Source organism: Papio anubis, chromosome 10 (genome assembly GCF_008728515.1).
Source record: "Papio anubis isolate 15944 chromosome 10, Panubis1.0, whole genome shotgun sequence".
NCBI classification, from domain to species: domain Eukaryota; kingdom Metazoa; phylum Chordata; class Mammalia; order Primates; family Cercopithecidae; genus Papio; species Papio anubis.
This window is the reverse complement of record NC_044985.1, coordinates 62700330-62712347: the sequence shown is the minus strand read 5'-3', so window position 1 is coordinate 62712347 and position 12018 is coordinate 62700330. Positions and strand designations below refer to the sequence as shown.

Genomic DNA, 12018 nt, shown 5'->3' with positions numbered 1-12018 from the left:
TTTATAATAGTTATAAATGGAAAGCAGATTTAAAATTTAACAATAGGGGAATAGTTACATAAATTATGGCATCCCATGTGATGGGAGTTTAGATAGCCATTAAAAATATTATTTTGGCTGGGCGCGGTGGCTCATGCCTGTAATCCCAGCACTTTGGGGAGGCTGAGGAGGGCAGATCACAAGGTCAGGAGTTTGAGACCAGCCTGGCCAAGATGGTGAAACCCCATCTCTACTAAAAATAAAAAGCCGGATGTGGTGGCACACGCCTGTAGTCCCAGCTACTCGGGAGACTGAGGCAGGAGAATCCCTTGAACCTGGGAGGCAGAGGTTGCAGTGAGCCGAGATCACGCCACTGCACTCTAGCCTGGGCGACAGAGCAAGACTCCATCTCAAAAAAAAAAAAAAAAAAATTATTTCTACAAAATATTGAAAACAAAGGACTCATAATACTATTTTAAGCTGAACAGCAACACACAGCTCTCTATACCAGAAGTCAACAAACTTTTTCTGTAAGAGGGTCAGATGGTGAATATTTTAGGATATTTTATCTACATTTTAAATTATTTTAGGTAAGTATTTTAGAATCATATTACTTTGTGAGTTGCAACTATTTAGACTAGGCTGTTGCATTGTGATAGTAGCTGTGGACAGTATGTTAACCAGTAGACATAGTTGTGTTCCAAAACAAAACTTTATTATGGACATTGAAATTTGAGTTTCATATAATTATTATGTGTCATGAAATACTCTTTTTTGAGTTTTGTTTTCAACCACTTAAAAATGCAAAAGCCATTCTTACTTTACAGGCCATACAAAAACAGATGGCAGGACAGATTTGGACCATAGGCTATAGTTTGTTGATCGGTGATCTATACCATGTGATTCTAATTGTGTGTGTGGTGGCGGGGAGGTGGTGAATCTCTGAGCAGTGGAATTATGGGCAATTTTTATTTTTTACGGTTTTCTTGTATTTCTCCATTTTAAAATACGAACTTACATTACTTTTATAATCAGAAAAGCAAAAAATGAATGCATTATAATAATGGCTATAATGGTGGAAAGTGCTTTAAAGGGTCTAATACCCTTGACCCAAGTAGGAGAGGAGGATGAGGGGCAGGGAAGGTTTGCTGAGACAACTTCTGAATAGTGTTGCAAAGGATGATGAAGAGTTGTTCAAGGATAGGTGAGTCACGGAGGAAAGAAGGGAGAGTGAGAGGCCAAAAGGAAGAGAATTCTAGGCTGAGAAATAGATCATAGACCATAGGAGAGTCAGGGAACCACAAGAATTTCAGAAGGCTAGAGAACAGTGTTAGGGATTGAGCCAAGAGGGATAGGACTAGAAAAAGAATCAAGCACTGAGAATCTTATTTGGTATGCTTGGACTTTAATTTTTTATCTTAAAATCAATTGGAAGCATGGAAAGATTCGTGAGTTGCTGAGTGACATGCTCATACTTCTGATTTAGAAAGTTCTATATGGCATATGGGTAGATAATGGATTGGGTGAGGGTGAGCCTAGAGGCAGGAGAGCAAGTTGAAAGGCTGTTGTAGGAATTCGGGTGAGAAGTGTTGAAAGATGAAACTGAGGTACGGGGATGAAAATAGAGAAAGGAAAGGGTTCAAATGATATGTAGGAGTTGACTCAGTGGGCCCTGGTGACTGATTAAATCTTGGAGTTGGAGGAGATGCACAGGAAAGAATGAAGGTACCCGTCTGTGTTTTTGCTCCTGACAGCCAGGTGAGTTTCAGTGTAAATATAGAAGGTATGATCTGTTTGTAGATGGTTTGAGTTTGAGGTAGTTGTGGAAAATTTGAGTGGAGATTTTCAATACGGAAAATCAGGCGAAATAAGTTAGTAGACAGTGGTTGCAGATATAAGAGCTGATGTGTTCACTTGGAAAGAGGGTGTTGAATAATGACTGCTATACTTTCTCCGCCATCCCTATTGGACTGTACGGAGATGCAATCCAATCAATGTTCACGACTTGCTGTGATAGTCTATTCAAACTTTAGAATCACTTGTCCTCAGCTCTCAGAGTCACATTAGCATTTCTGGAGTAAGTTAACTATAGTTTGAAAAAGTCGTCCAAATGATTTTGATACATGCTCCTCAGACCCATCATTGATACTTGCTTGAGAAGAAAACATCAAAGACTATGATATCCTGAAACACCTAGATGTTTAAGAATAGGAAGAGAAAGTGAATCTGTAAAAGAGAACAGAAGCACAGAAGAAAAATCAGAGTGCACTGGTAGTCAGTGGAAGAAAAAAAAATTTTAATGGAGCATGCAGCAGTATTAATCATGAAGAGGTAATTAAATAAAGATTGCTGGTGTTGACCAAAATGAGGTCGTATAGACCTATACAAGAATATTTCACTAAGATGATGGGGACAGAAACTGTTCAGGAGTGAGTAGAGAAGTGGATGGGTATTAAGAAAAAAAAACTGAAGCATGGAGGAAATGAAAACAATACAATAGCAGACTCCTCCTCAATCTTTTATATTTGTTACCACAATGTGTACTATTATACTTAAGAAGTCTTGAAAAATGCTTGCTGAATAACTGAGACAATGAATGCGTGAATACATTCATGAATAACTTCAGCTTCCATTTGGTATTATCTTCGCTGAACTGTAAGGGTCATTGAGAGTATTATTTTATTTGAACAAGGGCAGTTTGGTTTTAGCTTTAATAGAGGATAAAGAGCACCCTTTCCATTCTAGTGAAGTACTTTCTATGGCTCCCTGTTGGTTGAGAATGTTATAAGTGCTGTAGAATACTATATAAATTTTTAAACTAGAAATCAATATACAAATATTTTATTTATATTGCAATATTATTACTGAATTTATAAATAAGACATGCAAAAATGAGATTTCTCCTGCTTTTAAGTGTGTTTTCAGATATGAAGTTGTCTTTCCATACCTTATGGTTTTTGATGGTCATCCATGGGGAAGAGCTGCTTCTCTCCATTTAGACAAGAAATCCATCTACAGCCAACAGCAATGGAGAGAGGTCACTTGAGGGGATGGGTTAAAGGCAGGAGCACCAGGCTCATTTTCAGCGTTCAAAATCATATCCTCAGGTTTGCCTGGTTTAAATTCCATAGTACACAAATCTTATGAAATTGCTAAAAGAATTCTATAGCTTTAAACAGGAAGTGAGAGAGAGAGAGAAGACTTCGAGGTTGTTATCAAGGGTTTTCCCACCATTGGAAAACTGGGAATCATGGCATTCTGGGGAATGAGGAGGAAAATTTTGATCTGGTCTAAAAGGACTTCTAATACCTATAGAAGACTCTGTTCTAAACTTAAGAGAGCCCCACCACTCTAGAATCAGTGCTGGGTGGCAGTTTTGTTACAACTTCCTAAAGTTGATGTCAGATTGGAACGTCTTCTCTAACAGCTTGTGAGACAAAATAAAACAATTTTCAAGAGAAAGCGAAAGAAACCTCTTAGACCTTTCCCACACTTCTACCACAAACATTTATTGAGCCTCCGCTGTGTGCAGGGCATTCTGTGTTTCTCAGGAGGGGTGCTATTTGGTGGGACAATCCTTCCTGAAGCCCCTCCAATCACTACCACACACACATAACAACTAAAAATGTCTCAGAACCAGTGCTGGAGCCGTAAATGTGAGTGAGACAACTTATGTCTCTGTTTCCCCTTCCCAGATCTGAAATCATTATCATCGGCATGCTGGGGTATCATGCCCTGTAGCTGTCTCCATTAGTACCTCACTTGTGTTTGTGCTTCAGGCTGACTAACTGATAGATACTACTCTATAGGGGAGGAGAAAAGAAAGAAGTAGCTTCCATGGAGGCTCAGCAATGGACAATAAAATAAAATAGTATTTCCTGAGTGCTGACAGCATATGAGCAATCCCCAGATTCAGAAGGGAAGGCCTGGCCCACAGGATGATGTGGCACATGGGCAAACAGAAATCTGGATCACTAAAAGAACCACAAGGCCTTCCTAACACCTTTACCAAGACTGAAGAAGTGTCACGGAGACACAATTACTCCACGTCAAAAACCTGCCAGGGTGGATTCTGCGTTTGGGTTCAAGATCATGTTCTATTTCCAGAATCTCATAGGAGACACATTTTAACTGGTCACTCCTGAGATTTTGGATTTGCTAGAAATATCCCTGCTCTTTAAATCCTGTCTAGTTCACTCTGTTTGAGTCCCTGTCTCCTCCAGTATTTCAGATGATGTTTGATAGGTCTTGGGAAGCATTGGGCCATACCTGGCCTCTGATCCTAGCAGCTTAAGAGCGATCTATAATTCCATGGAAACTTGAATCAGACAGTTTTCTACAGATTCCCAAAGCAGAATGTCTGCTGACTTTCTTGGAGAAAATCCCAAGTGTAATTTGTACCAAATTAAATCCAGAGGGTTCTGCAAGAATGTTCTGGCCTTAGATCTGCAATGAATAGAACATTTTGTGGTTCACAGCGGAGGTCATGGGAGAGTCCCAACGAAATATTGGGAGCCGTAATCATAGTTCTTTAAATCGCTCTCCCTAAAGCCTTTATATCACTGATTTATAAATTGTTATTTGAGTGGGAAAAGAAAAATATTAAGAGGAGCTTATTTTATGCGTTTAACAAGGCTAAGAGGTTCCAAAGGCAACCCTATTAGATATAGAAATAGCCCATGTTTGAATTTATTTTAGCACCTTTGTGCCAAATCTGAGAAATATTACTGGAAAGTTACATGTTTACCTGGTTTTCCCTAGAATGAATTCGTAGTCTATTATTTCTTATTCTTCCCTGTATCACTGCCATAGAATTTTCCAATTTTGGCTGGGTGCAGTGGCTCACTCTAATCCCAGCACTTTGGGAGGCCAAGGTGGACGGATCACCTGACGTCAGAAGTTTGAGACCAGCCTGGCCAACATGCTGAAACCCCATCTCTACTAAAAATACAAAAATTAGCCAGGCATGGTGGTACATGCTTGTAATCCCAGCTTCTCGGAAGGCTGAGGCAGAAGAATCTGGGAAGCAGAGGTTGCAGTGAGTGAAGATGGAGCCACTGCACTCCAGCCTGGGCGACAGAGTGAGATTCCATCTCAAAAAAAAAAAAAGAGAATTTTAAAATTTCATGGCATTTATATTTCAGTTCTTACCACATTCTTTGTCATATGAAAAAAGTTAAAATTTAAAACTTTTAATATAATGTTTTCATCTTGAACTAACACCATTATAAGTGGAGATTGAGGCCAGGTTAACCTATTTTAATGTTAAAGGGTATAAAATGAAAAATATGCACAAAAGAAAATTAACTAGCCCTTACTATGGTCTCAAACTTGTCACACAAGAATGAAATGTCCAGTTATTATGCTCTCGAATAGCTAGGTAAGAAAATATACACTTTTGGTCAAACTCTCTTGTCTTGGTTGTCTGTTTATCCTAAATAGCAAAGAAAACAGAGCTGGCACATACTCATCTATCTCTTAGTGGATATTCATTGCCATTTCTACCCAATGCACTTGAGACCTTTTTTGAGGCAGCTGTGAAATTATCAGTCTATGATCTAGATTTTTTGTTTTGTTGCATTATAAATTTTATTTTTTTCTTTATTAAGTATAAGAGAACCTTGGTGACAAAATGTACCAATAAAGGATTTTTACATTAGTAAATGTATCTGTCAACTTGATATGGTTTGGTTTTGTCCTCACCCAAATCTCATCTTGAATTCCCATGTGTTGTGGGAGGGACCTGGTGGGAGGTAACTGAGTCATGCTAGCGCGTCTTTCCTGTGCTGTTCTCGTGATAGTGAATAAGTCTTATGAGATCTGATGGTTTGAAAAATTGGAGTTTCCCTACAACAAGCACTCTCTTTACCTGCTGCTATCCATGTAAGATGTGACTTGGTCCTCCTTGCCTTCTGCCTTGATTGGGAGGCTTCTCCAAACAGGTGGAACTGTGAGTTCTCCATTAAACCTCTTAAATTTCCCAGTCTCAGGTATGTCTTAATCAGCAGCATGAAAATGGACTAATACAGTAAATTGGTACCGGTAGAGTGGGACGCTGCTGAAAAGATACCTGAAATGTGGAAGTGACTTTGGAACTGGGTAATAGACAGGGGTTGGAACAGTTCGGAGGGCTCAGAAGACAGGAAAATGTGGGAAATTTTGGAACTTCCTAGAGACTAACTGAATGGCTTTGCCCAAAATGCTGATAGCAATATGGACAATAAAGTCCAGGCTGAAGTGGTCTCAGATGGAAATGAGGAACTTGTTGGGAGCTGGAGCAAAGGTGACCCTTGTTATGTTTGAGCACAGAACTGGTGACATTTTGCCCCTGCCCTAGATATCCATGAGGCTTTGAACTTGAGAGAGATGATTTAGGACATATGGCGGAATAAATTTTTAAGTAGCAAAGCATTCAAGAGGTGACTGGGTGTTGTTAAAGGCATTCAGTTTTATAAGGGAAGCAGAGCATAAAAGTTGGGAAAATTTGCAGCCTGACAATGCGACAGAAAAGAAAATCCCATTTTCTGAGAAGAAATTCAAGTTGGCTGCAGAAATTTGCCTAAGTAACAAGGAGCTAATCCCCAAGAAAATGGTGAAAATGTCTCCAGGGCATGTGAGAGGTGTTCACAGCAGCCCCTCCCATCACAGGCCAAGGCCTAGGAGGAAAAAGTGGTTTTGGGGCCAGGCCCAGGGTCCCTGTGCTGTGTGCAGCCTAGGGACTTGGTGCCCTGCCACCCAGCCACTCCAGCCATGGCTGAAAGGGGCCAACGCAGAGCTTGGGCTGTAGCTTCAGAAGGTGCAAACCTCAAGCCTTGGCAGCTTCCACAAAGTGTCAAGCCTGTGGGTACACAGAAGTCAAAAACTGGGCTTTGGGACCCTCTGCCTAGATTTCAGCAGATGTATGGAAATGCCTGGATGCCTATGCAGAAATTTGCTGCAGGGGCAGGGCCCTTATGGACGTCACTACTAGGGCAGTGCAGAAAGGAAATGTGGGACTGGAACCCCCAAACAGAATACCTACTGGGACATTGCCTAGTGTAGCTGTGAGAAGAGGCCCACTGTCCTCCAGATCCCAGAATGAGAGATCCACTGACAGCTTGCAAATAGAAGCTGGAAAAGTCACAGACAACTCCAGGCAGTGAAAGCAGCCAGGAGGGAGGTTCTACCTTGTGAAGTCACAGGGGCAGATCTGCCCAAGTCCATGGGAACCCACCTCTTGCATCAGCATGACCCAGATGTGAGACATGGAGTTAAGAAAGATCATTTTGGAGCTTTAAGATTTGACCACTCTCCTAGATTTCGGACTTGAATGGGGCCTGTAGCCCCTTTGTTTTGGCCAGTTTCTCCTGTTTGGAATAGCTATATTTACCCAATGCCTGTACTCCCGTTGTGTCTAGGAAATAACTAACTTGCTTTTGATTTTACAGGCTCATAGGCGTAAGGGATGCGACTTTGGACTGTGGACTTTTGAGTTAATGCTGAAATGAGTTAAGACTTTGGGGGACTGTTGGGAAGGCATGATTGGTTTTCAATATAAGGACATGCAATTTGTGAGGGGCCAGAAGTGGAATAATATGGTTTGGCTGTGTCCGCACCCAAATCGCATCTTGAATTCCCACATGCTGTGGGAGAGACCTGGTGTGAGGTAATAATTGAGTCATGGGGTTAGGTCTTCCCCATGCTGTTCTCATGATGGTGAATAAGTCTCATGAGATCTGATGGTTTTAAAAATGGGAGTTTCCCTACACAAGCCCTCTTTGCCTGGTGCCATCTATGTAAGATGTGATTTGCTCCTCCATGCCTTCTGCTATGATTCTGAGTCTTCCCAGCCACATGTAACTGTGAGTTCTCCATTAAACCTCTTTCCTTTGTAAATTCCACAGTCTCAGGTACGTCTTTATCAGCAATGTAAAAATGGACTAGTATATAGCTTTTATTAGGTAATGCTAGGGTAACAAATGACCCCAAAATAGCAGTGGCTAACAAATAACAGATTTTATCTTACCATGTTGGCTGCATGGTAAATGCAGTTCAGGTTTGTGTGTCTCCTTTATTTTAGAATCCTGGATGAAGGAGTGTATTAGTCTGTTCTCATGCTCCTAATAAACACATACCCGAAACTGGGTAATTTATAAAGGAAAGAGGTTTAATTGACTCACAGTTCACCATGGCTGGGGAGGCTTCAGGAAACTTACAATCAGAGTGGAACGGGATGCAAACACGTCCTTCCTCACATGGTAGCAGCAAAGAGAAGTGCTGAGAAAAAGGGGGAAAAGCCCCTTATAAAACCACCAGCTCTTGTGAGAACTCTGTCACTATCACAGGAATAGCAGCATCGGGTAACTGCCCCCATGATTCAATCATCTCCCACCAGGTCCCTCCCATGACACGTGGGAATTATGGGAACTACAATTCAAGATGAGATTTGGGTAGGGACACAGCCAAAACATATCAAGAAGCAACCACTATTTATGGAAAGAGCAATGATAGACTCACTTATTGGTTCTTAATACTTCTACTCAGAAATGGCACACAAAACTTCTGTTCACGGCCGGGCGCGGTGGCTCACGCCTGTAATCCCAGCACTTTGGGAGGCCGAGGCGGGCGGATCACAAGGTCAGGAGATCGAGACCACAGTGAAACCCCGTCTCTACTAAAAATACAAAAAATTAGTCGGGCGCGGTGGTGGGCGCCTGTAGTCCCAGCTACTCAGGAGGCTGAGGCAGGAGAATGGCGTGAACCCGGGAGGCGGAGCTTGCAGTGAGCCGAGATCGCGCCACTGCACTCCAGCCTGGGCGACAGCGCGAGACTCCGTCTCAAAAAAAAAAAAACAAAAACTTCTGTTCACAGTTTGTTAGTCTAACCAAGTGCATACAAGTCTGGTTTTAGGAGGCATAGAAGTACAATCCTCTTACAGAGAGAAACAGCAAATAACTGGGAACAATAATATAATTAAAGTGTGTAATGTGTCTTAGAATATAATTTGGAAGGATAAGGAAGGAAAGGACTGTTCAAGAATAATAATTGGAGACAACTTAGGTCCATGATTCCAGTACAGCAATGGCATGTGTTGTTTTTCCTTTAAGAATAGGTCTATTTTACATAATTGCAAAAATAAAAATATTTCCTCCAGTAATAAAAATAGCATACTTTTATTATAAAAAATTGAAAATATACAGAAAGATATAAATAAGAAGGTGAAAGTAACTGGAAAACCCTAGGTAAATACCTAGAGAAATCAAAATATATGTCTACCCAAAAACTTGTACATAAATATTTATAGCAGGTTTATATATAGTAGTCAAAAATTGGAAACATCCAAATTTCTACAGGTCACTAAATAAACAAATTGGCATATTCATCTATTCTTTTAGGGACATACTTGAGAAATTATTCAATATTTTCCATGATGGTGGCAGTCATAATAGTGATGATGAGGCAAATGATGATAAGATTTCCTTGGGGCAATTTTGGTAACATTTTAAAGAAAATTTTCCATTTTATCCCCATTTTTGTTTTTATTTGCAGAAAATCCAAAACTTGCTATATGCATTTATAGCCCTCAATCTTAATATTATATAATTATGTTAAATAAAATATTTTAAATGATACATAATAATTGCACATATTTATGGGGTATATGTGATATTTTGGTACATTTCTACACTGCATAATGATCAAGTCAGGGTAATTGGAATATCCATCACCTCAAACAGTTATGATTTCTTTGTGCTGATGACATTATAAATCTTCACTTTTAGTATTTTGAAATATATAACAATTAGCTATAGTCACTCTACTATCAAACACTAAGGCTTATTCCTTCTATCTAACTGTATTTTTGTACCCATTAACCAACCTCTCTTTATCTTCTTCCTTCTTACACTCCTATCCTCTGGTAACCATCATTCTATTCTCTACCTCCATGAGATCTGCTTATGTTTTTTGTGTATCACTTTGTTCCTTTTGAAATGTCATAAGTTAAAAAAAATTTTGAAGAGACAAAAGTCATATAACATAAAATTAACCATTTTAAAGTGTAAAATTCAGTGGCATTTAGTATATTCACAGTGCTGTGTGTGAAAAGTTCAATATAGAAATGAACTTCTGAAATTAAAATGTTTTATTTGGGAGAAAAGTACTGCAATTCAGGGCATAAATGCAGACTGGCTGGTCTTCAGTATGTCTGAAAAACAAAGAGAAAGTTAGAGGTTTTATAAAAAGGAGAATATGTATTGCTCTTAGAGAAATTTCATTGCCACTAGTAAGGTTTTGAGGAGCTGGAAAGCTGTGATTGGCAAGTGACAATAGTGGGCAAAACTAGTTTCAGAGTTGCAGCAGGTTGTTTCAGTAGCCAATAGCTAAAACTGGTTTCAGGTTATAGTAGGCAGTTTCAGCGTGCAGACTTGCATGGAATTACATTTTTGGGGCAATGTTTTGTGCCCTGAATGGTTTTCTCCATGACCTCTCAACTCCATTTTTGTTGAGTATGACCCAATTCACATGATCAACTTTCACATGTGAAACCATCACCTCTATCTAGATCCAAAACCTTTCCAGCAGCCCAAAAGAAAACCCTGTACCCATTATGTAGTGACTACTTATTCACCCTTCCCTCAGCCCCTGGCAAGCACCATTCTGCTCTTTATTACTAAGATTTTACCTATTCTAGATATTTACCCCTCCCCTGCCCTCCCCTCCTGTCCCCTCCCCTTCCCTCCCTACCCTTTTCTCCTTCCTTCCTTCTTTCTTTTCTTTTTTCTCTCTCTTCTCCTCTTCCCCTTTCTTTCTTTCCTTTCTTTCTTTCTCTCTCTTTCTTTCTCTTTTTTCTTTCTTTCTTTCTCTTTCTTTCCTCTTTCTCCTTCCTTCCTTCCTTCCTTCCTTCCTTCCTTCCTTCCTTCCTTCCTTCCTTCCTTCCTTCCTTCCTTTCTTTCTTTCTTTCTTTCTTTCTTTCTTTCTTTCTTTCTTTCTTTCTTTCTTTCTTTCATACTATGTATCAATACTCCCTCATATGGGTAAAGTACGTTTTGTTCATCCATTCACCAGTAAATGTATACTTGGGTTGTTTCTGTCTTTTGGCTATTGTGAATACTGCTGCTGTTAATATGCATGTCCATGCTTTTGTGTGGACATATGCTTTTACTTCCTGTGGATATATGCCTAGGAGCGTAATTGCTTGGTCATATGGTAATTCTATGTTTGACTTTTTGAGGAAATGCCAATATGTTTTTTTAAACCAGCTGTACCATTTTATATTATCATCAACTATGTACATGGATTCCAATTTTCTCCATGTTCTTGCCAACACTTGTTATTTTCCTTTTTTTTTTTTTTTTTTTTTTGAGATGGAGGTTTTCACTCTTGTTGCCCAGGCTGGAGTGCAATGGCGCAATCTCGACTCACTGTAACCTCTGCCTCCCAGGTTCAAGTGATTCTCCTGCCTTAGACTCTTGAGTAGCTGGAATTACAGGCATGTGCTATCATGCCCGGCTAATTTTGTATTTTTAGTAGAGATGGGAATTCTCCATGTTGGTCAGGCTGGTCGTGAACTCTCGATCTCAGGTGATTTGCCTGCCTCAGCCTCCCAAAGTGCTGGGATTACAGGTGTGAGCCACTGTGCCCAGCTTCCTTTTTTTTTTTTTTTAAGGTTATAGCTATCCTAGTGGGTGTGAAGTGACATCTCGTTGTGCTTTTGATTTGCATTTTTCTAAGACTAATCATTTGAGCATCTTTGTGTGCACTTGTTTGCCACTTATATATCTTTGTTGGAGAAATGTCTTTTCAAGTCCTTTGCCCGTTTTATGACTGTATTGTTGTCCTTTCTATCGTTTTATTTATTTATTTATTTATTTATTTATTTAATTTTTTGAGACAGAATCTTGCTGTCTCACCCAGGCTGGAGTGCAGTGGTGTGATCTCGGCTCACTGCAACCTCCGCTTCCTGGGCTCAAGCAATTCTCCTGCCTCAGCCTCCTGAGTAACTAGGATTACAGGTGCCCACCACCACACCTGGCTAATTTTTGTATTTTTAGTAGAGAT

At 40.0% G+C, this 12018-nt stretch overlaps 1 protein-coding gene across 5 annotated transcripts in view; it reads left to right on the top strand.

Annotated features, from left to right (window-relative positions):
• The window catches only part of CCDC141 (coiled-coil domain containing 141), a 249619-nt gene that overhangs the window by 48543 nt on the left and 189058 nt on the right, over window positions 1-12018 (top strand). The window lies entirely within an intron of this gene.